Below are 24,382 nucleotides of genomic sequence, written 5' to 3' on the forward strand. Positions count from 1 at the left end.
GTGATTTCAGAATTTCCTTGGACAAATGGCTATTGTCTGTTCCTTATTTTTGTAGTTAAACTGTTCCTATTCCACTGTTTTATGTTGTGTGTGTGAGGTGGAGTGAGAATGGGGCAGACTTATGGCTTTATTGGTTTTCAGAGCAAACAGACCCAAATCCACACCAATGTAGAGATTATCATGAGATCCTTCACTTCAAGTCTGATGCTGTGACTCGATGGAAATTTTGGCTTTTCTTTCTTGGGACAGGGGGAGCTCATGTTGAATATATTTTGTGTACAAAAAGGAGAGTCAACTGAATATTTATTATTATAAGTTTGGGCTGTGATGAACTACATTTTTGTTTACAAATATCTCTGCCCCTCCATTTTAGATAGTGATACTTTCCCACCTGATTGGATCAGGCTTGACCATATGACTTTCTGTGGTCAATAAAATGTGAGTAGAAGTCACAAGAGTCAGACTCACAATAAACTTTTAGAACCAATTCATGGCTCACCGAGTTCTCTATTTCCTCTTCACAAGATGACCACATATGTTCCACATAGAGCCCACCACATGAACCTACATCCTGAAGGGAAAATGACATGGAGCAGAGCTGCAGCCAATTTCAGTGGATATGTAGTATGAACAAGATCTAGACCTTTAGTAAGTCATTGAGATTTTTGGTTCCTTTGTCACCTCCAGGATGACATACCTATCCCCAGCCTGTTTGCTTTTCTGCTCATTTTTTTTCTAATGGTCATTGGATGTATTACTAGACCTTATATCCACTCTCAAGGCAGAAAAATAGCAAAAGAGAAGATGCAGCCTCAGTCAACTTCTGCTTGTGTGTCCTTGGCCAGAAATATGCATCATGACCCCATTTGTTACAAGGGAGGCTTAAAAATTGAGTTTTTAGCTTTTCTTTAATAGAATATAGTGAGGAATTGGGGATTTTTAAATAGAGTTTGGCACCGCCAAAAATAATGTGGAACATGCCACATTACCCTTGAAACCTAACCTGTTGTTACTTATCTACATACAGCTTGTGCACCATGCTTACTGAAATACAGTTCATACTGTGTTATCTTCATTGCCTCTATGAATTTTTCCAGACAGCAATAGGAACAGAATTATTTTAGTTTTTTGTTATGGTAGTACACCATTTCTGACACCAAAATCTGAACTAGTCAGGATAAGCTAGACCATACTGGACTAACAAAGAAACTACAAAATCTCAGCAGTTTAAGAAAGCAAATGTTTATTTCTTATTTGGCATCCCTGTCCAATGGCGATTGGACAGTAGATGGCACACAAAGTGACTTCAAAGGATGCTGGGAAATGAGTAGTCCAGAGTGCCTAGAAAGAGAAAAACAGTTTAGTTGACACATAACATTGTCTTTTCCACATTAAATAAAACACTTAGAACAGTGCTTGGCAAATAATTTAACAACTCTGTTTCCTGGTATTTTGTTTCTGGTCTCAGCTTATCAGTAGTGATCCTATTGGCTAGGAATGCCTAGGGTGCTCACCTGGGCCCCTGCTACTTGAGGAGAGCCCCTCACAGACATTTCCCCAAACTGCGCTAATGTTGTGGCTGGATCAGCCCTTTTCGTTCTTATGATTGCAAGATGCACCTCAGCAAAAATCATTGGGGGACTTTGAAAAAACAAGGTTTATTACTCACAAGTCCTGGAGAATACAGGGCATGCCTGGAGCCACACAGCAAGGTTGTGGGGAGAGAGAGAGAAGGAGCACAGACCTGGGCTTCTGCCTTTTTGGGTCAAGGGTGGGGTGTCTAGGGTTCATTCTTTACTGGCAAATTTAAATCAGACAGTAACCAGACTTATTATGGTGACCATTTCACAATGTACACAAACGTCAAATCACTATATTATACACCTAAAACTAATATAATACTATATGTCAATTATACCTCAATAAAAAATAAAATAAAAACAGAAGAGCAGAAATTAAAGTATTAGAAGGGAAAAGCGAAGTCACTCAAATGGTCAGTTATCCAGGACAACCAGGGCTTTCTGAAAAGGGAACTTCGTGGGTAGGGCAGCCTGGCTCTTTGGCTAGTTGTGTAGCTGGCAATGCGTTTATTTGAGGTGGATGTCTTAGCAATCCAAAGCTTAATGTCTGGCGCTCACATTACAATCACAAAAGCTCAGTGTCAGGCACTTAGGCTACACTCAGTTTCCTCATCTGTCATGTGGAGTAATGATTGCTCTGGCCTCAAAGGGTTGTTGGGAGAGTTAATCAATGAGTTAATATATGCGAAGCACTTTGGACAGTGCCTTAACCATATTAAATGCTATGCAAGTGTTTGCTGTTATTGATTTCTTTCTACGCTATTAATGATTTAGCACTAAATATCCTTGCATCTACTTCTGGGCAGACCTGTGCAAGCGTAACTTCAGGTGAAAATCTAAGAGGTTGAATTCCTGGGTCAACGTTATCTGTATTTTAAATGTTTTTGGACTCTTCCAAATTGCTCTCCATAGAGGGTTGCAACAATTTACACATCCATTAATAATTTATTTCATTGCTTATTTCCCTACATTCTTATCAACAGTGTTTCAAACTTTTAGATTTCTGAAATTCAAATGGTAAAAATGGTCTGTCTAGTTTCTCTGACTATACATGAAGTTAAACATCCCTCTGTGAGGTGTAAAAATTTTCACTCTTTGTTTAAAAAATGTCTTTTTTCCCCTCACCCTTAAGTTAGTTTAGCTGTACATAGAATTCTAAATTGAGAAGTGTGTTGCCTCTTTCAAGAACACTTTCTGTATATTATTCCATTGTTATGGCTCCTATTGTTGCTGATGATAAAAATCATAAATATAACTCATAATACTAATTAAAGGAGAAAAGAATCATGTTACTTAGTAGTTGCTAAATGAGTAGTTGCTAATATTTTATATTTATTTTAATTAAAGCCTGCTAGTAATGTGGAAGTAATAATATATGTCAAACAAAACTGTGTATTATATTTGAGAAATTCAAATCCACTATTACCACTATTTTTTAAACCATTTTATCAGACTATCAGACAGTGCATTTAGAGAAGAAATTTATCTATTGAAAACCATAAGGCAAAATAATCCTACAGTTTGTGTAGAGGAGTGGCTCTGCCATGGCACCCTAACAACTTTGCACATGTCCACATAAACGGTCCTTTTTGGAGATGGCAAACAAGTTTTCTTAAAGTCATTTATGGAGCTATCAAAATCCTTAAAGGAAGATCCAGGCATGGTAGATCCTCCTTTGAGTTTACCACCAGCCTCCCACTATTTGAGGTAAAGAGAATGGCAGTTGGCACCCAGTGGGACCTATTTATAGCTGCTGTATTCAAAGGAGGTATTGAGGCAACCCAATCTTTGACTGGATAAAAAGTAAAGAAAGAATATGTGTAAATAAGCTGCTTGAAGCTAAATTTGATTGGATAGGATTAATGCTTGGCATGAAATAAGCTGCTTGAAGCTAAATTTGATTGGATAGGATTAATGCTTGGCATGAACCACTCAGGAAGCCAAGGCAACCAGACAGCCTGGTAGCTGGTGTAGCCTCTACCAAGAAGCTTTGAAAAGATTCTCCCTACAGCACCTAAATTCTGTAGATTTTAGTTTCAGCTACTTGAGACACACTGACCTAATTAACCTAAGTCCATGAGGAATGATGTGGGCCTAGTTTGGGTTGAACATCCACCCACTCACCATCAACTGTTGTTAAAGACTGGGCCACCCGTGGATTGAGCAAGAACTATTTGACCTAGGGGAGGAGAGTGGTCTTGGAAAACACGGCACCTGGGCTGAGGCCCCAGTGTCTCCAGAACTGATTGAAAAACTCAGTAAATTGGGAAAATTCTGAAAAATTTGTAAAGAAGGAGTTGGACTAGCATATTAAAAAACAGATTAAAGCAAGATACCATAAAAGGTGGAGAACATTATAAAGACAGTATTTAAACACTAAAGAAAAGCGTTAAACATGGCATGAAATGACGTTTATCGCCTCTAATCAAAAACTAACGAACAGAGGCTCTCATTTCAGAAGTGGTACATGAGAGCATATGCACACAGTACTATACAACCTTGAAAACAAAAAACTGCAAAAGACCTTTATTCATAAGGAAAGGTGTGAAAGCTGAGAGAAAATTCAAACTTTTTTTTCCTGTTGTGTTAATTTACTAGTTGACTAGGTGATTCACAACCAAGTAATTATTAGCAAAAAGACACATTAACTAGAACTTTAATTTGAAAAACTAAAATGGCTCCAAAAAATGTCTTTGGTTTAGGATATTCAAGTGCTGATAAAAGGAATTCACATGCAGCTGGTACACTTATTGATAGCCTTGGTTAAGCAATCGTTTTCTAGGCTGTCATTTTTTAAAAAGCCAAACGAAAGCACTAAATCTGGGAAGCAGAGGCATTATTAATAGAAATAAAATGTGTGCACTAGAAAGAAAATTTCAACCCTTTTGAAGTATGACCTACAGTAAGTAATATACATTTTTACACTGTGATGCAATGCCAGTACAACATGTTCATTATGTATAAGTATAGACGTGTTTTGGAATCAAAAGTTTCACAAAACAATTTTTACTCTTACTAAGTGGGATGCGCTCTGCCTTATTCCATTCCATTTTAGCCTAGTTCGTTCTGTTTTTTTCTTTTTAAATGCTGTTCATGAAGCACCAAATTGATTTTACAGGCAAGTAGCGACTTATAGTTTGAAAAGTATTGGGATGATGGAAACAGCCAATCAGAGTACTTGAAACTTTGGTTCCAATGGTGACAGAGTACTCTGGGCTGAGCAAATAAGAGCCTTTCCTGGGATTTTCAGACCTGGAACTTGAACACAGCTGCTTTTTCTGTCTTTTTATGGAGATGAGGAATGAGATTCCAGAATTGCCTGCAGTCATGTCTCTTGCCTCTTGGAGAAGATTAAGAAAAGGGAATGGAAGTGTAAGAGCACAGGCAAACTGAGTTTGGAAAATTTCGTTTTGTTTCGCTGGGAGAGGTCTCATTGCAGTCTCTCTGGTCTCCGGAACTGTGCTTGTTACAGCCGTTCCTCCTTATCTTCTGTCACCTACCTCAGTCTCTATCTTTGCTTTTTCTCTTTCTTTCTTCCAAAGCCATTTTTGTTGGATTCCTATCACTTCGAAGCACAGATGTCTGACAAATAGAAGCCACAACTAATAGAGTACGATCAAAACTTAACCTTGTAGTGGAATGGCCAAAAATTTAATTTGGCTCCTAATCCTCTTTTGTAGCAACAATGGAGGTCAATGATCCTGCCCCTCATCATCATTTAGCGCCAAAGGGAAAAGGAGAATCTGAGTGGGAGAGGGAAGAATCAAAAAGGATTGAGTCAAATCAAAAGCTTTAAGGTAAATGTTGGAACCAGAAAGAAGCCAGGTCAAGCCCGAGACAAACTCCTCATCTTCATAAAGGTAGCAGAGGGCAAAGAAACAAAAGAAAAAGAAGAGGAGAAAAGAGAAACTACGCTTCGCGGTTTTCTCCAAGATTTGAAATCTAGGTACCATTTAAATGACTGACATGGTCATTGGGGCCTAATAAACAAAAATGTTTCGGATAAGAACAAGGAGTCGTCAGATTCAAAATGTCCGCCTCACACACCTGGCCCAGCAGCACATCCAGTCTTCACCCTCCTCCCTCAAGACAGGCTGTAGAAATCAGGGAGTTCATTAACCCACACCGAAGTAGCGATTCACACTTAAGTTGTGGAAAAATACTCTTCCATTTGGTAATTCAACACCATCAACACAAATCAATAAACAAGTACAAGTCAACGTCCTTAAAAATAGAGCACCAAACTTAGAAAAACTAGTGCCCCCCCAAAAATAGTGTATTTGTATGAATATTTAAATTAGATAAATGAATAACGACAAAAATGTTTGGTGATATATTGTCCTTATAGGTCCTTAAAGAATCGGGTGCATGAAAAAGAAAGATTTTGGAAAAAAAAAAGTTTTCTTAGAAATAACAAATATTCCTAGACTCCCTGGGTAGTTGGACTCCTGACTCTGTTTTCTTTTTTGTTGTTGTTGATGATATTATTATTTTTTCTTTTTTTTATTGAGTTATTGATAGGTTACAATCTTGTGAAATTTCAATTGTACATTAATGTTTGTCAGTCATGTTGTAGGTGCACCACTTCACCCTTTGTGCCCACCCCCCACCCCACCTTTCCCCTGGTATCCACTAAACTGTTCTTGGTCCATAGTTTTAAATTCCTCATATGAGTGGAGTCATACACAGATTATCTTTCTCTTGCTGGCTTATTTCACTTAACATAATTCTCTCAAGGTCCATCCATGTTATTGCAAATGGAATGATTTTGTTCTGTTTTGCAGCTGAGTAGTATTCCATTGTATATATGTACCACATCTTCTTTATCCATTCGTCTGTTGATGGGCACTTAGGTTGCTTCCACGTCTTGGCTATTGTAAACAGTGCTGCAATAAACATTGGGGTGCACAGGACTTTTGGGATTGCTGACTTCAGGCTCTTTGGATAAATACCCAGTAGTGGGATGGCTGGATTGTATGGTAGTCCTATTTTTAGTTTTTTGAGGAATCTCCATACTGTTTTCCATAGTGGCTGCACCAGTTTGCATTCCCACCAGCAGTGTATGCTGACTCTGTTTTCTTACTAGCAAGTTACTTAACCTCTCTGTAAAATGGGCACAATAATAGTGCCTACCTGCTGCAGGAGATCACAGCAGCATTCTTGCTAGGCTTTAAGCCTAAGGAAAAATAAATTCCAAATGGCTGACTGGGGGGATGTGTGATCTGCTGATTTTCATAATCTTTATGAAGGCATGAAGGCAAGGGGCTCAGGAATGCCCGGCCCTTGCAGGAACAGAATGCTGCCTGCATACCTTGCTGATTGTCCTTGAGATACTCTCCAAGGGAACGACCTTGGATGGGCTGGTGTGCTTCGGGGGATGAAGAAGAGAACCTTTGGACTCTGGCCTGCGTGTCCCTGCAGGCATGAGTTTCTGCTATTATAAGTGCTTGTGATTCCTTACCCGCAAATAAATATGTGGCGATCCGAGAGACCTCACCTCAGTCCTTGAGGCTGATGGTCCCCTGTCCCATTGAATAATATAGATTGTGTTCTGTCCATTAATTCCGTCCACCCCTTCGGATGGCTGCCTAGCTGGTCTCGGCAGCAAGCGGCGCCCAACGTGGGGCACGAAGGAAGGGTCGCCAAAGACCGACGGCGGAGTTTCAGCGGTGCGGAGGGAACCTGGAAGCGGTGTGAGACCTCAGAAGATTCCCCGTGTGGGTAAGTGCTTCCAGAAGTTTTAACAGGGTAAATGGGTAATTTTGAAAGCACAGAAGGGTATCGCCCTTACATCTGCTTACTCAGGCAATTGCTGAGGGCAGCGGGGGCTAAGGTCAGTAAAAATAAATTGTTTGAGTTGTTGCAAATCATAGAGAAGCATTGTACTTGGTTTCCTACTCTAGGTACGTTAGATTTACAATCATGGGAAAAGGTGAGAACTGAATTAAAGAAAGAACGTCAGAAGGGCATTCCGATGCCTGTGACTATATGGAACACTTGGTCATTAATTCGTTCCGTACTAGAGCCCGTCCAAACCCATGACTCCTCAGAGGAGAGCGAAGGAGAGACAGACAGAGAAGAGGGAGTCTCCTTTACTGATCACATCAAGAGCCCTGAATATGCAGTCTCTGAAGGGATGGCTACTAAAAGGAAGGAGCACATGTGGCCAACGGCACCTGAGCCTGATGAAATATTTCCACCGCCCACTCCGGTCCCATTCCTTCCTCCGCTCATTCCGGAGTTTGTTGGTGGCGCCATAGCTAAGCGTCCTCCGGCTTCCATACTTTCGCCTTTACCAATGGGAGTTAGACAAGCAGTAAAGGGGGGAGATCTGGAAGCCCTTCACGTGGCATTCCCTGTAACGGTTCATGAGAGGGTGGCTCCTGGTGTTGATCCTCAAAATCCCAATGGCATATATGAAGCTGTTCATCATCCTTTTCCTTTTAAGATCTTAAAAGAGTTAGAACAGGCAGTTCAGAATTATGGAGTTAACTCTCCCTTCGCAGTCGGTATGGTTCAGGGGATCACTGAGGGCAATAGACTGATCCCTACGGACTGGTCAACTTTGGCAAAGACTGTCTGAGCCCCCGGGGAGTTTTTGCAATTTCATACGTGGTGGCAAGATCATGCCGAGACAGCAGCCGCGCATAATCAGGCCAGACAGATTCCGATATCTTTAGAACAACTGATGGGCATTGGACCTTGGGCTGAATTACAAAATCAGCTAAGGATGGAGGATCAAGCTATAGGACGATTAAGACACTGTTGCCTGAGACCGTGGGAAAAGATTGAGACGAAAAGTACTGCCGCTGTCTCATTTCGGAGAATCATTCAAGGGCCTAAATAACCATACACAGAATTTATTGCTAGACTACAAGAAGCTATTAAACGACAGATAACTAATGGAGAGGCAGCAGACACTATTTTACAATTACTGGCTTATGAGAATGCTAATTCTGATTGTAAGAAGGTACTTGGGCCATTTAAGGGAAAGGGTAATTTGACTGATTATATAAAAATGTGCCAGGGAGTGGGAACTGAGACTTTTAAGGTGGAGATGTTAGCACAAGCCATGGCAGGGCTGCGAGTGGGCGAATTTCCTGGAGTATGTTTTAGTTGTGGGAAATCGGGCCACACTCGAAAGGAATGCAGGATAAAAAGGAAGAAAAGTGATAATGGCTGTAACCAAAAAAATGAGGAAAACACCTGCCATTCCTGGGCTGTGTTCTCGTTGCCAGAAAGGGAATCACTGGGCTAGTCAATGCCAATCTAAATTTCATAAGAGTGGGAATGTACTATCGGGAAACTACCCGGGGGGGGGGGGGGTGCTCCCAGCTCCGACAAACAAGGGGGCCTTCCCTGCTTAGAAGCAGGAAAACGACACCAACGATTACAACCCCCGTGCCTTGGATTTATCCCCCGCCAAGAGTGGAAGTTCCTCAGTAGACTTAACCAGCAGTGAGAATTGCATAGTCACTCCCTCTGAAACTCCTACTCTGGTTAACACTAGGATGTTGATCCCTTACTTAAAGGCTGGTTGGACTACTTTTAGGGAGGTCAGCATTGACTTCACAAGGGGTTAGGGTGCATACTGGGGTCATAGATAGCGATTATCAAGGGGAAATAAAGGTTATGGTGCCTACATCAATTCCCTGGCAGATAAAAAAGGGAGATCGCATTGCTCAACTTTTAATCTTGCCCTGTATTGCTATAGGAAACTCACAACAAACTAGAGGGTGATGAGGATTTGGCAGTATGGGACAAGCGGGGGTTTTCCTTACTGAAAAAAGTTTAGAATCTCGACCAACCTGCAAAATTAGCATCAATGGAAAAACACTTGATGGGTTAATTGATACCGAGGCAGATGTTTCTATCATCAGCTGTAAACACTGGCCTTATCGCTGGCCTACCATTCCTCCCCTGATTTCAGGTATTGGCCTTGGGGAAGCACAGGGGTTGCAGCAGAGTTGGAATATATCACATTGCACTGGGCCAGATGGACAAAAGGCTACCTTACAGCCTTATGTCGCTGATCTTCCATTAATCTATGGGGACGAGACTTGTTAGAACAATGGAAAGCAGAAATATATATTCCTCCTCAGGTATTCTACAGTGAGCAGTCACAAAAAATTATGGAAAAACAGCATGTCCCGGGTTTAGGACTAGGAAGGCAATTACAGGGAAAAGTAAGCCCTGTATCCCCTAGTGGGAAACAGAATAAGGATGCATTAGGATACTTGCCTTTTTAATGGAGGCCACTGCTCATATAAAGCTACCCCCACTGACACCTATATTGTTGGCATGGAAATCTGACAAACCTGTGTGGGTAGAGCAGTGGCCTTTAAAAAAGGAGAAATTTGGGGGGCCGGCCCGGTGGCGCAGCGGTTAAGTTCGCACATTCTGCTTCTTGGCGGCCCAGGGTTCGCCGGTGGGGTGCAGACATGGCACTGCTTGGCATGCCATGCTGTGGTGGGCCTCCCACATATAGAGTGGAGGAAGATGGGCATGGATGTTGGCGCAGGGCCAGGCTTCCTCGGCAAAAAAGAGGAGGACTGGCAGTAGTTAGCTCAGGGCTAATCTTCCTCAAAAAATGATAATAATAATAAAAAAATGAATAAAAAAATAAGAAAGGAGAAATTGGAAGCTCTTAAAGAATTAGTTAATGAACAACTCAAAAAGGGGCATATCAAGAAGATGTTTAGCCTGTGGAATTCTCCTGTTTTTGTAATTAAAAAGATAGCAGAAAAATGGAGAATGTTAACCGATTTGAGAGCCTATGAATGCTACTATAATTCCTATGGGTGCCTTACAACCTGGATTACCGAGTCCTAATACAATACCAAAAGACTGGAAAATTTTAGTCATAGATCTGAAAGATTGTTTCTTTACCATCCCCCTACATGAAAAGGATCAAATGTGCTTTGCTTTCTCTGTGCCCTCCATCAATTTGGCCGAGCCACACAAGAGGTTTCATTGGACTGTTCTACCATAAGGGATGTTGACTAGCCCTACTATATGTCAAAATTGTGTTGCTAAAGCTATAGACTCCGTGAGGGCAAAATATCCACAAACGTATATTATTCATTATATGGATGACATCCTTTGTGCAGCCCCAGACACTAATTTATTGTCTGTCTTCCAAGAATTACAACTTCATTTGAATCATGCGGGGCTAAAACTAGCCCCAGAAAAGGTTCAACTCACGGAACCTTATCTCTATTTAGGCACAATAGTAGAAAAAACCACTAGCAGACCTCAAAAGGTTCAAATTCAGAGGGACTCAATTACTACTTTAAATGATTTACAAAAATTGCTTGGTGACATTAACTGGTTAAGACAAAAATTAAGAATACCTACATATGCTTTATCACATTTATTCTCACTTCTGAGAGGAAATTCCGATTTAAATAACCCTAGAAGCTTGACAAAAGAAACAAATCAAGAATTAGAACGAATTGAGCGATATATTCAAACTGCCCAAATGCATAGAGTCAACCTTCATATTCCAATTTCATTATATGTTATTTCTACACCCCATTCACCAAGAGGAATCCTAATGCAGCAAAATAATTTAATAAAATGGATATTCTTACCTAATAATATGTCTAAATCCATTACCCCATACCTAGATCTTATTGCTGAAGTAGTAAGTTGGGGACGAGAAAGAACTAAACAACTTTCTGGAAATAACCTAGGTACTGTTTGCTTGATGTTATCCCACAAAGAAGTATCACAATGTTTTCAAAATCATATGAAATGGCAATTGGCTTTTGCTGATTATGTGGGAAAAATAGGTAATCATTTTTCCAAAATACCTGTGTTACAATTTTTACAAAGGACTGGGTGGATCATTCCAAAGATCACTAAATTGACTCCTATCCGGTGCCAACATTATATTTACAGATGGCTCTAGTAATCATAAGGCCGGTTACACCGGAGCATATACCTGTGTGATAGATACCCCTAGATTATCAGCTCAGCAGGCTGAGTTAAAAGCAATCACTCATACTTTACAAAATATCCAGGAACCTATTAACATTTTATCTGATTCCTAATATGCTGTTCAAGTAACACGTTTGATTGAAACAGCACTTATCAAACAAAATCTTTCCGATTCCTTATATGTTCTTTTCAATGATCTACAAACCACCATTCGTAACCAGCACCACGTATTTTATATAACCCATATCTGAGCCCATACTTCTCTTCCAGGACCTCTCACAGACAGAAACGCCCAAGCAGATGCATTACTATTGCCAATTTTTTCTGACGCTCAACATTTTCATGCTTTAGCTCACTGTAATGCTAAAGGTTTAAAGATGCAATATGACTTAACGTGGGCCCAAGCTAATCAAACTGTACAAACTTGTCCCACTTGTCAAGAAGTAAACATAGTCCCTGAAACTCATACAGGAGTTAATCCTAGAGGTTTAAAACCTAATGACCTCTGGCAAATGGGTGTTACTCATATTCCCTCCTTTGGGAAGATATCATTTGTAGATGTTTGTGTTGATACTTTTTCTGATTATATTTGGGCAACTGCCACTACGGGAGAGATTGCCAAACATGTGATTATGCACCTTCATAGTTGTATGGCAGTAATGGGCCGACCTAAAGCCATAAAGACAGATAACGGTCCGGCCTATGCCAGCATCTCTCTTGCTAAATTCTTAACAGATTGGGGTATCCGCCATTCTACAGGCATTCCATACAACCCTCAGGGTCAGGCCATTGTAGAACGAGCAAATCAAACTCTGAGTCATGCTACGAAAACAAAAAAGGGGAGATGCCACTGTCTCCTCTCGACAAAGAATTTATAAAGCATTATTCCCTTTGAATTTTTTGCAAGCATATGAGGAAGGGACCCCAGCAGAAAAGCATCATGCACAAGAGCAGCAGAAGAAAAACAAACCATCTATCTGGTGGTTCGATCCTGGGAGTAATACATGGAATAGGGGGTCACTAATAACATGGGGACGAGGCTTTGCTTGTGTTTTGCCAGGAGATTTAGAAAAGCCGATCTGGGTTCCTTCTAGACATCTTAAGCCATATCATGAGCACTCCGCCAAGAAAACGGCGATTCACGTGGGATGTCAAACCACCGATGATGAGTTTTCAGGGTCTAAGCCTGAAGACTACCAAAATCACATTCCCACTGCCACAGATGCATCGTGCATCAATTCCAGCCTGGGCACAAATAAAGAAATTGCCTCAACAAGCAAAGAAGGTGTTAGAACAAGAAAAGAATCCTGTTACTCCAAATAACTTGGCTCTGGCGATGTTTACCCTGGTGTCGGTGGCCGTAAGTATACCCGGGGCCATAGTCCAGCCGAATAACAATACTTATACATATTGGGCTTATATTCCTAACCCCCCATAGATCAGAGTAGTGAACTGGGGAGAAAATTCTGTCCCTGTATCTGTTAATGATTGATCCTGGGTCTTGGGGCCCGAGGATGTCCGTCTACCTATATTTGAAAAGGAAGAAGGTACCCCATGTGAAATAACTGATTTTGGTTTCGACCCTTGGCCTATTTGCATAGGAAGAGGAAGAGGCTGTTTAAATTTCACTACACAGGCTTGGCTATCTGCTTACCTGCTCGATAGACATCATAGCAAAGCACAATTACATATGTTATTGGGTTACAGTTTCCACTATTCTATTCCTCCCCAAAACAATCTTACGGCTCCAAATCATCAGTGTGTGCTAGCCAAAGATTATGGGTGGATAAAATTGATGGAATACATTGGGATGTTTGTCGCGGGACAGAGGGGGTAATTTTGATTAATGGTTCCTATGGAACAGTATGGGACTGGTCCCCCAAGGGTATGCAGTCTCAAATTGCTCCCATACAGACTCTGCTTGCAATCCCTATAAAAGGTTAAGATGGCAAATTTCAGGGTCTAAGCACACTACTATTACAACACATAGTGTATATCCCATTTTATGGCACGGGGAAGGATTTTCTCCTCCACAACCTCAATTTAATATGGTAGACCACAGATTGACTTATGGAAACTAGCCTTCAGTCTAAGGTGATTCAGAATTTGGGATGGAAACTATGAGAACACAAAATTGTCTTTCAGCACATCCACCAATTGGACTTTTTACATCAAAGCCTGTGTCCGAGATCCATATGTACTGGCCGTAGGTAGGGTGTCTATTATTGAAGCAGCTAAAACTGTGTATTGTAAGGATTGCAAATTATCCACTTGTCTCAATAGCTCCTTAGACAATGATTCTCACTTATATATGAGGCAACATTTGGGCGTTTGGCTTCCAGTAGGTCAAAATAGGCCATGGGAAGGATCTCCGGATACCCACGCCTTACTAAAAATAATTCAGAAAGTCTTAAAAAGATCTAAAAGATTTATAGGATTATTAATTGCTGCTATATTATGCATTATAGCAATAGCATTCACTGCCGCCGTTGCTGGGGTGGCACTGCATCAAACAATTCAAACCACTACCTTTGTTCAACAATGGCACAAAAATGCCTGTGAAGCATGGAACAGTCAGATAAGAATTGATCAGGGAATCCTTGAATGGCTAGTGGATCTGGAAAACGCTGTATCAATATTGGGAGATGAAGTACATAGCTTAAAAAAGCTAGTCAGACTGCAATGTGATTGGAATGTTACTGAGTTCTATATTACACCACATCCTTACAATGATAGTGAGCATGCCTGGAGCACTATAAGGTGGTATTTAAAGGGCCACCTCAAGGACAATCTCACATTAGATATAGATTTATTGCAAGCTAAAGTAAAACATACGCAAGATGCTAAATTATCATTGCTACCTGAATCTGAACTATTTGATGGTATACATACTGGCTTATCAAAGATGTTTCCTACTGGCTGGATAAAAACTATTGGCAGTGACCTTATTGGAACTGTTATATCAGGCTGCATATTTTTCATTATTTTCTGCTTAGTCCTCAGATGCACGAGAAAAACCTTCCGAGAACTGACTAAGAGAGAAACTGCCCAGACCGCCTACCTCCTCTTGCAAAAACAAAAAGGGGGAAATGCTGCAGAAGACCATAGCAGCATTCTTGCTAGGCTTTAAGCCTAAGGAAAAATAAATTCCAAATGGGTAACTGGGGGGATATGTGATCTACTGATTCCCATAATCATTATACCAGATTGCTTGTGCTTTGGACTCTCAGGCCGGAGGGGAATATGTTATCAGGCATGAAGGCAAGGGTCTTAGGAACGCCCGGCCCTTGCAGGAACAGAACGCCGCCTGCATACCTTGCTGATTGTCTTTAAGATACTCCTCAAGGGAATGACCTTGGATGGGCTGGTGTGCTTCGGGGGATGAAGAAGAGAACCTTTGGACTCTGGCCTGCGTGTCCCTGCAGGCATGAGTTTCTGCTATTGTACTTGCTTGTGATTCTTTACCCGCAAATAAATATGTGGCGATCCGAGGGACCTCACTCCAGTCTTTGAGGCTGATGGTCCCCTGTCCCATTGAATAATATAGATTGTGTTCTGTCTATTAATTCTGTCTGCCCCTTCGGCTGGCTGCCTAGCTGATCTCGGCAGCACCTACCATAGAGATTTGCTGTGAGAAGTAAAAAGCCTCATCCAAAGGAGTCACTGAAAAGGGGGAGAGGAGTAGAGTACAATGGGAATTGGAAAGGAAGAGATAACCACTATCTTTATTTGAAAATACATTTAGCTAGTCAAGTTCCATAGAAAACTATGCTGGAATATTGATTGGGATTGCATGAGATCTATGGATTACTCTGGGAAGACTTGAGATTTTTTCCATTTTTGAATGTTCCTCTTCATGAAAATGTAATGTCTCTAGATTTAGTCCTACTTTAATATCTTACAATAAATTTTTGCAATTTTCTACATAAGGGTGTTCCATACTTTTTTCCATACTGAGTCTTATTTTCGTTTTGTGGCTATGTTCTTTTATTGCTATTGTGAATTATATCTCTTTTTATAATATTTTTACTTTGGGGCTGGTAACTAAAAATGCAATCAACCTTTGGATGCCACTTTTATATCTGTCAAACTTGCTAAATTCTCTTATAGATTATAATAATTTATGTGTAGAGTTTTTGTTTTTCTGTGTATAGAATCACATCATCTATCAATAATTACAGTCTTCCTTCTTCTCTTCCAATCATTTCACATTTCCTTCTTGTGTTATTGTGTTGGTTAAACCTTCCAGTGTAGTGGTGAATAGATGTGGTAGCAAGCACCCCTCTTTTATACCTGATTCTAACAGGAAGGTTCACCTTTGAATGGAAGGTTTGTTCTTGGTTTTATAGATGCTCTTTAATTTGCATTTAATTTGAATTTTGTTCGACTGCCAGTTTGCAGGGAATGCTTTCCATTTTCATTGTGTTGAACTGCATACAATAATCCGTTCTAGATATTTCCTTGACATAGATTGCTACCCCCAGCTTTTTAATTTAACTACATTTGATTCTTTTGAATAAGTTAGATTTTTAATTGCTTTCAGTCATGAATATCATTACATGACATTTCAGAGGTGTTAATAATAACAATAATAGTGATGATGGCAAATGCTGACTTTCATTTATTGATTTTCTATTAGATGCAAAGTATGGTGAGTGGTTTTGTTTTATTGCATGATTTATCCCTGCTTCTTTCAATGATCTCCAAATAAGTGAGTCAACAAAGTAAAATACAATTGATCTGAGTCCCACGTAGTAGGTAAAAGTGTCTGGTTATAAACTCAGCTTGGGATAATTATGTAACCTGTGCTGGTTAGAGGATGCAACATTGTCTTACTTACTTGATAGTTCTGAGATTCTTCCTACAATACAAACAGCAACTTAATTTTGTTTATCTATCTGGAACCACATAACACCTCAGCCCATTAACTTTCCCAATTTTCTTCCATGTCTTCTCCTAAAAATTATATTTGTCACAATTGTTCTTCTTTCTTTTCCATGGCTGTTATCTTCAATAGCATGAGATTTTGTGGGTTTAGCTAAGCATTGGTGGTACTGTAGTTGCTGAAATAAGGAATGTTGAAACTGGAAGGTAGACTAGAAAAAAGCCACGTCTAAGAAAAAAAGCAAGGAGTATTTGCAGTATAGCATTCTAGCACATAATTGAATGTGTTGTGTAGATTACAAAAAAAAGCACCATTCTGCTCCGCTGAAAGAAGGCAAAATAATAGAGGTGGTCTTCCACTGCGAACTTGATGACTAGACTGCCTCCATTTATTATAGAGATGGTGAGGCAAAACAGGAGTTTGACTTGAATTTGGAGAAAAAAGAATTTTCCAGAACCATGAAGAAGAGTTAAGTTTCTGAGCAGATACAACACGGCATGCGGGTTCATGGTTTAGAGTGTGTGCGCAAAAGCAGCAAAGTTCCAGAGAATGACTATTACCATTTAGTCAAGTCTGTTGTTTCAGGATTTAGACAAATATGATGTGATTGCTTGACAGCTGTCCCTGAATCACTGCTAGACATCATGAAGTTTGGGGCAGAGTGTCCACATGAGAGATGCTTCCTCTGCCAGGGCCCATCCTGGCCTCTAGACTAGAAACAACAGGCTTTCTGTGATCACAATAAGATTGGTCACTGGAGTCCTCTGAACTATTACCCAGATCCAGAGCCAACATCCTGCTGAGTTGTAATGTGGCTTATTATTAATGATAGTTGTGCACAGTGTTATGAAACCAGCTCTGAGGATAACTTTAACACTTACCAAAGGAGAAAGGTGCACTCTATCCTCTGTAATAATTCTCATGACCAAAACAAAGCAATTTAAGTCAACCTTTTTTCAAAAGGAAAACATATAAATTTTAAAAAAGATGGATATTATAATCTAGGTCAGGGAAATATTTCAATCTATAGTCAAGTGTTTAAAAATTAATTATAAAGACAAGGCAAGGTTGGATTTTTTTTTCCCACACAGAGACAACTTGAGTCAATTTCTACCAGGTCAAACCAAGGAGAATGCAAGAACAAATAACTAATGAGTATTTTAGAAGTTAAAAATTAAATTGCAAAACCAAAGTCACATTTTCTGACTTGGATAATAATTCAGGGTTAGAAATATTTTACATGAAATTTGAATTCTGAAGTTGTTGATTATTTATCACAGGGTCCAGAGTCCGTCAAAAATGACTCAGGGAAAAATCTTTTACCCAGGAAGGTGAAATTTACATCCTCTCCCCCTGTATAATGACTTAGATCACCCATGCTTAAATTTCCAAAGTGCGAGTAGAACAAATCTCTTTTTCTTTTCTCTTCCTATCTTATAAAGAGTATAATAAAACTTACCTGAAAGAATTATGAGGATGACATACAATAAATGCTTGGAAGAATGGCTTTGATTCCCAAGACCTGGGCTCCTCCTTCTGAATTCTTGATTTCAGTGATAGACTCTGCCAGGCTCCCACTCCTCCACCAGGGTGCTGGGAAGTGGTTTACTCTCCCACAATACAGTTCAAATAGTCATAAATTGTCAAACTCAGAATCCAAAGGAGATCTCCTCACTAGCCATAAACTAAGAAGGAAAAAAGTCAAAGTGATGAGCAGGAGCTGAAGTCAGGAGGGGTCATAAAAGTGCAGAACCACGTTTAATTTTCCATGACTGGGGACTGATTCTAATGCTTACATAGCAAAGGAGTCTGGATTGCAGGCACAGAGCATGCAGGGAGCTAAAAGTGAACTATATATAAAGCTGGGAATCTGAAGGTGTTGCCTCATCTGTGAGATGAGGATAAGCAGAGCTACACGGAAGCTTGGAAAGCAGTCAAGCTGTTTTCAACTATGTGGGCATATAGATGAAAACAAGTCAACCAAAAGAAATTGAGAGAGCTTGGCCTCCACTGTGCCCACGTGGGTGTTCCAAAGTGAATTATAGAATGGTCCACGTTGCATGATAGCATGTATAATTTAGAAACAGTACAAAGTATTATTTTATATAATTTGTGAACACACCTATAGATAGTAAAAATGGAAATATATGGAGAAACCTCACTAAATTTATGTGAGATGTTTTTGTTATTGTTATTTTTGTATGTGAGAAAGGAGAAAGGACCAGGGAAAGCAACAGAGTGAAGTTCAAGTTTATCTGTAATTTTATAGTTCATGTATTTCAAAGAAGAAAAAATTAACAAAATTTCAAAGGGAGAAAACACAAAAATCACAAGAAAAAAACAAAAAAAGTACTAAACTTCTGTATTTAATTATAATAGTCTCTCTTTTTTTAAGCTTTTCAGAACAGAACTAAAGCCATTAAAGATACCACAGAGCAAAGCAAAAACCACACGCAGATTTCTGATCTTGAGAACGCTTCTGAGGTTTTTGGGAGACACCTGAGGAGAAAGGTGGAGGGGATCACGTCAGCGGAGGAGGAGGCGGAGCTGCGGAGGGGGTTCAGATTCCAAGTTGCGTACCTCACATTTCTGAAAACTTCCCCAAAGTCCACTTGGCAGGAAGCACTTCTCATTCCACTTCTAGTTTGAGGAATCTCATTAATGATTGGCAGCTCAAGTCCCAGGTGGCAAAGAATCCTCAGCAATCTTCTGACAAGGCAGTAAAGAGAGAAGAGAGAGGGCGTGAGGAAGAGCAGCTTCTAAATTGAAGTCCTCCTTCAGACACTGAGTCGGTAAGTCACTTATCTTGGTGTTGAAGCCAAAGATCTCTAATGGTCCTTTCTGTGTAACAGCTGACAATTTTTATATACCCCCAAGTCTCAGGTTTTCTCATATTGATAGAAAAAAAATGTGAGTGAAAAATGTAACGAGGTGGAGAGAAGGGAGGTAGAAGCAGAAAGCTGAAGTTTTGTGCCTGATCATCCCCAAACTTTGAACAATACCAGCTGTGGAAGACATTTCCAAGAAACAGGCACTCTAGTGAGGTGTTTAAAAGCTGAATTTGGGGGGTTAAATCCGGGGGCTTGTGAACAAATATCAGCTCTTTCATTTACCAACTTGGCGACCTGGACCAAGAGGGTCAGTAATATCTCCATCTGGGGTTGATAAAAACTGTCTGGTGCAGTAGTTAATAACAGTGGCTATAATAATTTGTGTTATACCAACAGCTTGTGGGACACACAGGAAGAGCTGTAGGGTAACTGTGACGAAACACTCCAAATAAGAAAGAATCGGCAAACACATCTCCATCTCTTACATGAAGATTCACTGCCCCAAAGAAGGTTGTTCTGGGCTTTTCTCCTGGACAGATTTACTGCAGCACTGGGGCTATTCCCAGTGTCCTGAAGGACAGTAGCCTTTTTGTAATGAAATTCATTGACTTAGTTTCCTACTCAGATCAGTTAGGGTCCAGGGCTTTGACCTAAGACAGGGCTCGGGGTGGCTCTGATCCAAGACAGTATCTAGAGGAATGCTGAGTCAAGAATCAAAGAGACAGTACAAAATTTAACCAAACTAAGATGGCTGGGGCTGGAAGAGGAAGCACAGAGATGAGGCGATGGAGTAGTCACCAGGTCAGCAGAAGATGGTGGGCCGAGGGCAGCTGGAAGGAGGTAACCAGGGGGAGTCCTCAAGGCAGGAATGTAGAAGCTACAACTTTTTGATGGTACTTGTGACCTTACAGAGGTGTCAGGGGGATGCTATTAGTAGGACAGCCCTGGCCTGTAAACCTAACAGTCTCTGCAGGAAGCTGATACTCAGTGTGATTCCCTGTGAGCACTGCTGCAAGCCAGAAACATTTCAGGATGCCATAAACAGTCTCTGACCCAGGCCACCAGTGTGGTTTTCTGGACCAATAGTGGAAGATAAAGGTAGCTGTTAAAAATACATATATACATATATATACACATACATACATACACACACATACGCATATATACATATACAAAACATATATAACAAAACACATATCGAACATTCACATATAATATATATTAATTATATATATAGATGTGTGTGAATAAATATATATAAAACTATAAGTTGTTTCTTTTGTATAGCCCTAAGCTATACAAAAGTATAACCATTGTAACCCCACTGTCTGGGCATCCAGCCACAAAATCTTCTTGAGGGCACCAACCTACCCTGGAATTCAGATACTCCCTTGACAGCCAAATGCTCTCAGAACTTTCTTTTATGTGAATCCCTATTCACTGTCTATGCCCAGCCACCTGTTTAGCTGTGTGAGAGAATGCTTACAAAATCTCCTGGGAGAATGATGTCCATGTATACGGTCACATCTGTTGGGATTGGGCACTCAGGTTTCCAGGACAAGGCATGTCTGGCTGTCTGGAATAGAGATAATAAAAAACTAAAAGTACTTGAAATTACCTAAAAGTTATTATTTAAGTTTCTGCTTCTATCAAAGCTGCTATTCTGAGCACAATGTTAATAAATACTGAGATTCTACTTCGTGTTTCTAAGCCTTGAAAGCAACTTGAAAATGGACAAATATCCTCCATAGAATATAAGAACTTCACTGGGGCTACATCCTGGATAGATAGACCCAGAGCTAGAGGGCTCAAGAACTGAGTCCTGCCTTGGGAGGAAGTTCCCAAGGATCAGTCAGAGGCACACTTTAAGAATGGACCAAGTTGTGGTAAACCATGAATGTGGCATACCATCATGTTTTCATCCAATGGAATTCAGCATCAAACTCAGGTGACAGGATCTTGCTCTCCATCTTAAGGGGCCAGCTGTTAGGTAGTCAAAGCATAAAAGAAGAGAATAAAATAAGCTTAGTTTCTAGATCACCCTGGAATGGCTAGAGGCTTTTTCTTCTCTCAAATAATAATGGCATCATGCGCAAAGTTTGGCTGGATAGAGTGTCACTGTCCGGGCAGTCAACAACCTGATCAACAGTAATAAAATGGCTCAAGATGGTCCTTCATAAGCCAGAGGATGGTCAGAATATTACACAGATCAGACAACATCAGTGTTTGTGATGCCAACAAGCTGCAGGTACCTGTAAGGATCCCTGTCTCCTGGAACTGATCCAGGAGCCACAGGCAGTGGAAATGAATAACACTTGGAATTTAATTGTAGTAGTTGTGATAGGTTGGAACCCTCCTTATTGTTCTTTTCAGTGAGAATCACCACCCCATGGGAACTCGGAGGGCCTAATGAACCTCCCAATATATTCATTTTTTCAGTGGACTTTGATCTGAGTGTCTCATGATAGAACATGCAACAGGAATGAACATGGAACTCAGGAACCAGATAGATTTCCAATTTGTTCTTTCAACAGGAAAACTAGACCTTTGCTTCCTGAGGAAAAAAAAATACTTCCTTGTAAATTGCCTGTCTTTCTGGAATCCCTGGAACAGGGGTGTCAAATGACATAAAACTCATTAGAAAACTTTTTAAATGCTGGTGGCAAAATGAAAAATGTGAGTTTATCAGTAGATGATTGCATCAAGTGCAGAGGCCCAAAGGGAAGTTATCTAATGGGTTTCCTTACCCTGGTGGTCAGCTGGTGAATATTCCACAACTGGCTTACCAGGGGAAAAGTGCAGACACAAACACATACAGGTTTGTTATAAATTCTAGTGATATGAAGGATCTGGAGTGCACAATTCACAAATAATAATAAAATATAAAATACTGTTTATTATAAATTCCATAGAGCCAATTGATTCTCATGGAATACTTTCCTTTTTTCCAGATTTATTGAGGTATAATTAACAAATAGGAATTGTATATATATTTAAAGTGTACAACTTTCATTTATTTTGCTAAACTCTTGAGTAGACCATAGGCAACCTATGGTTGAAATTCAACCACAACTAGACAAATGAAATTGCATCCCAGTGTGCCAATTCTTTCTGATATATTTATTCTCATTAAATCTCATCGATGATCTATTGAATTATTTCTCACTCTATTACAAATTATATTCATTAAACTGAAATCACTTTCAGCTTCAATTGAAATTACAGCTGAATTACAATAGTTCTAACTATTCTTTTCAGCTTTTGTATAGTTGCAAGAGTTGAAGCGTTGTTTTATTCTATGGTACTATCTACAAAATGCATAAATTGTTCAAATTAACTTCATGTTAGTAAAATTCACAATACCACTTGAGGGTTAACAGAAACTGTCTGATACTAATGTACTTACATTATTTTTAAAATAACACATATCTTCAGCTAAAGTACTTAATCTGTTTTCCAGTTACATCTATAACTTCAGTGTGATTTTCTATTTCTTGCAAAATCCACTGTGAGTTTTTATAATTCTATCACCAACAACATTACCATAAAATCAGACTATAAATAAATGTTTGATGAATATCCAATTAAGCAAAAAAGTCACTCATATCATCAATAATGAGTATAATTCTAACATAATATTGTTTGATAATTTCTAAAGTTTAGGAAATCAATAAATCAAGCCCAGATTTGTAGCATTTGCCATTTTTTTGGTGCACAAGCTCTGATCACGGCCAATTTCAAGCTAACAACATGACATCATTGAATTCAGAGCTAAGAAGAGATACACAATAGCCTGCCTTTATGTAATATTCTCCCTATAGAGATGCAAGAAACACAAAAGACCTCAAGAGCATAGCTGACAGTAAAATGCAGTAAAATATTATGAAATGATAATCTTTAAATATTTATTACTTTTTTAAAGTATAATTTGTTTAAATTTATATAATTTAATTGCTAATAGTGGCTGTTTTCAACAATCAGCTTGCAAAATTCCTAAAAATTTAACAATCTGCTTTTGGGAGCTCGTGAGCTGACTCTGGGACACAACTGCCTTACCCTGTACTCTCCTCTCTGAGGGGACCATGTTGGGGTTCTCTCTTGCTTTCCTGTCTCAATTCAGGTTCTTCCATGCCTTCATCTATTTATACAATTTTGCCCTCTGATATAACTTAACATTCCTGAGGCTGTCTGTTGTCTCATTTTTCTTTTTAGGGCCTCTATTTAACCTTCTTCTACAAAAAGCTAACCACCCTCCCATCAAGAAATTATTGAATTTCTTCAATGAGGTAGATGTCAACTGTTGCGCAGCCCTCAACAGAGTCTAAGAAAGGGAAAACTAAGAGCGTTCCAATATCAATAGTTCAGGGGACTCAGAGTCTCAAGCCCCCATTCTTGGGTGCTAAAATGGAGTGTATTCAAACCTGTGGGCATTATTTCTGAACTCAGACCCAGCTGCTAAGGGATGACATTTTGATCATCAAGTTTTACCTCCATTTTCCCTGCCAGATTATATATATAGTTTCATTTTTTCACACTATGGGTCAGTTAAAAGCAACATCACAATCCCAGCTACTTATTAGTTAAACAAGAGGATATGTATAACTTTAAACCAAATACATCCCATTCACAACAGAAACACTGTTCACTTGAGGCAGTCATGGGATTCATGTGATTATTAGCACTTCACTAAGCATTTCCTCTTCTTGGCCAGTCATTAAGGCTCCAGAATCTAATCTTTCCATCATGTAACCAAAAATAAGTATACAGAGGCTGATGCCCTGTGAAGAGCCCATAGATTTACCTCTTAACTGGGGTTAATCTTGGAGTGGCTTAGAATGGAAATCTGACATTCAGAATGTTCCAGTCGAAACAGTCCCACAGTAGGGGGATGGTAAAGTCTCACAGCTAGAGAATTACATTGACTGACATCATAACAGAGCATTGAAGTGAGAATAAATATCACTCATGGGGAAAAGCTGTTAATGGAAACAATATATTTCTGTTCAGCATTGCTAGGTGGCACAAGACAATGCAGGTGGTCATGTCTTTGTCAAATGGTAAAATATCTCCCAAACAGTCTTTGCACTTAGAATCAGGGTAATTTCTCTAAGTAAAATGGCCTGGCCACCCTATGGAATTAGAAT

General features: G+C 39.7%; 1 protein-coding gene and 1 long non-coding RNA gene across 3 annotated transcripts in view; one reads left to right on the plus strand and one right to left on the minus strand.

The window, feature by feature from the left end:
* Positions 1 to 1,228: 1,228 nt before the first annotated feature.
* LOC139045881 (uncharacterized) overlaps positions 1,229 to 24,382 on the minus strand; it is a 30,539-nt gene continuing 7,385 nt past the window's right edge. Inside the window, exons 2-5 of the long non-coding RNA XR_011505175.1 lie at positions 21,147 to 21,221; positions 20,725 to 20,814; positions 18,988 to 19,116; positions 1,229 to 18,092 (exon numbers count right to left, since the gene is read on the minus strand). This is a non-coding gene — a long non-coding RNA (uncharacterized lncRNA). The remainder of the gene's footprint in view (positions 18,093 to 18,987; positions 19,117 to 20,724; positions 20,815 to 21,146; positions 21,222 to 24,382) is intronic.
* Positions 19,055 to 24,382, plus strand: part of SLC17A3 (solute carrier family 17 member 3) — a 36,457-nt gene continuing 31,129 nt past the window's right edge. The window contains exon 1 of one of the 2 annotated variants that reach the window (XM_014851581.3): positions 19,055 to 19,199. The gene's annotated coding sequence lies outside the window, so the exon portion shown is untranslated. The remainder of the gene's footprint in view (positions 19,200 to 24,382) is intronic. The other variant, XM_014851580.3, reaches the window with a different exon arrangement.

This window comes from Equus asinus, chromosome 8 (genome assembly GCF_041296235.1).
Source record: "Equus asinus isolate D_3611 breed Donkey chromosome 8, EquAss-T2T_v2, whole genome shotgun sequence".
Taxonomy (NCBI): Eukaryota; Metazoa; Chordata; class Mammalia; order Perissodactyla; family Equidae; genus Equus; species Equus asinus.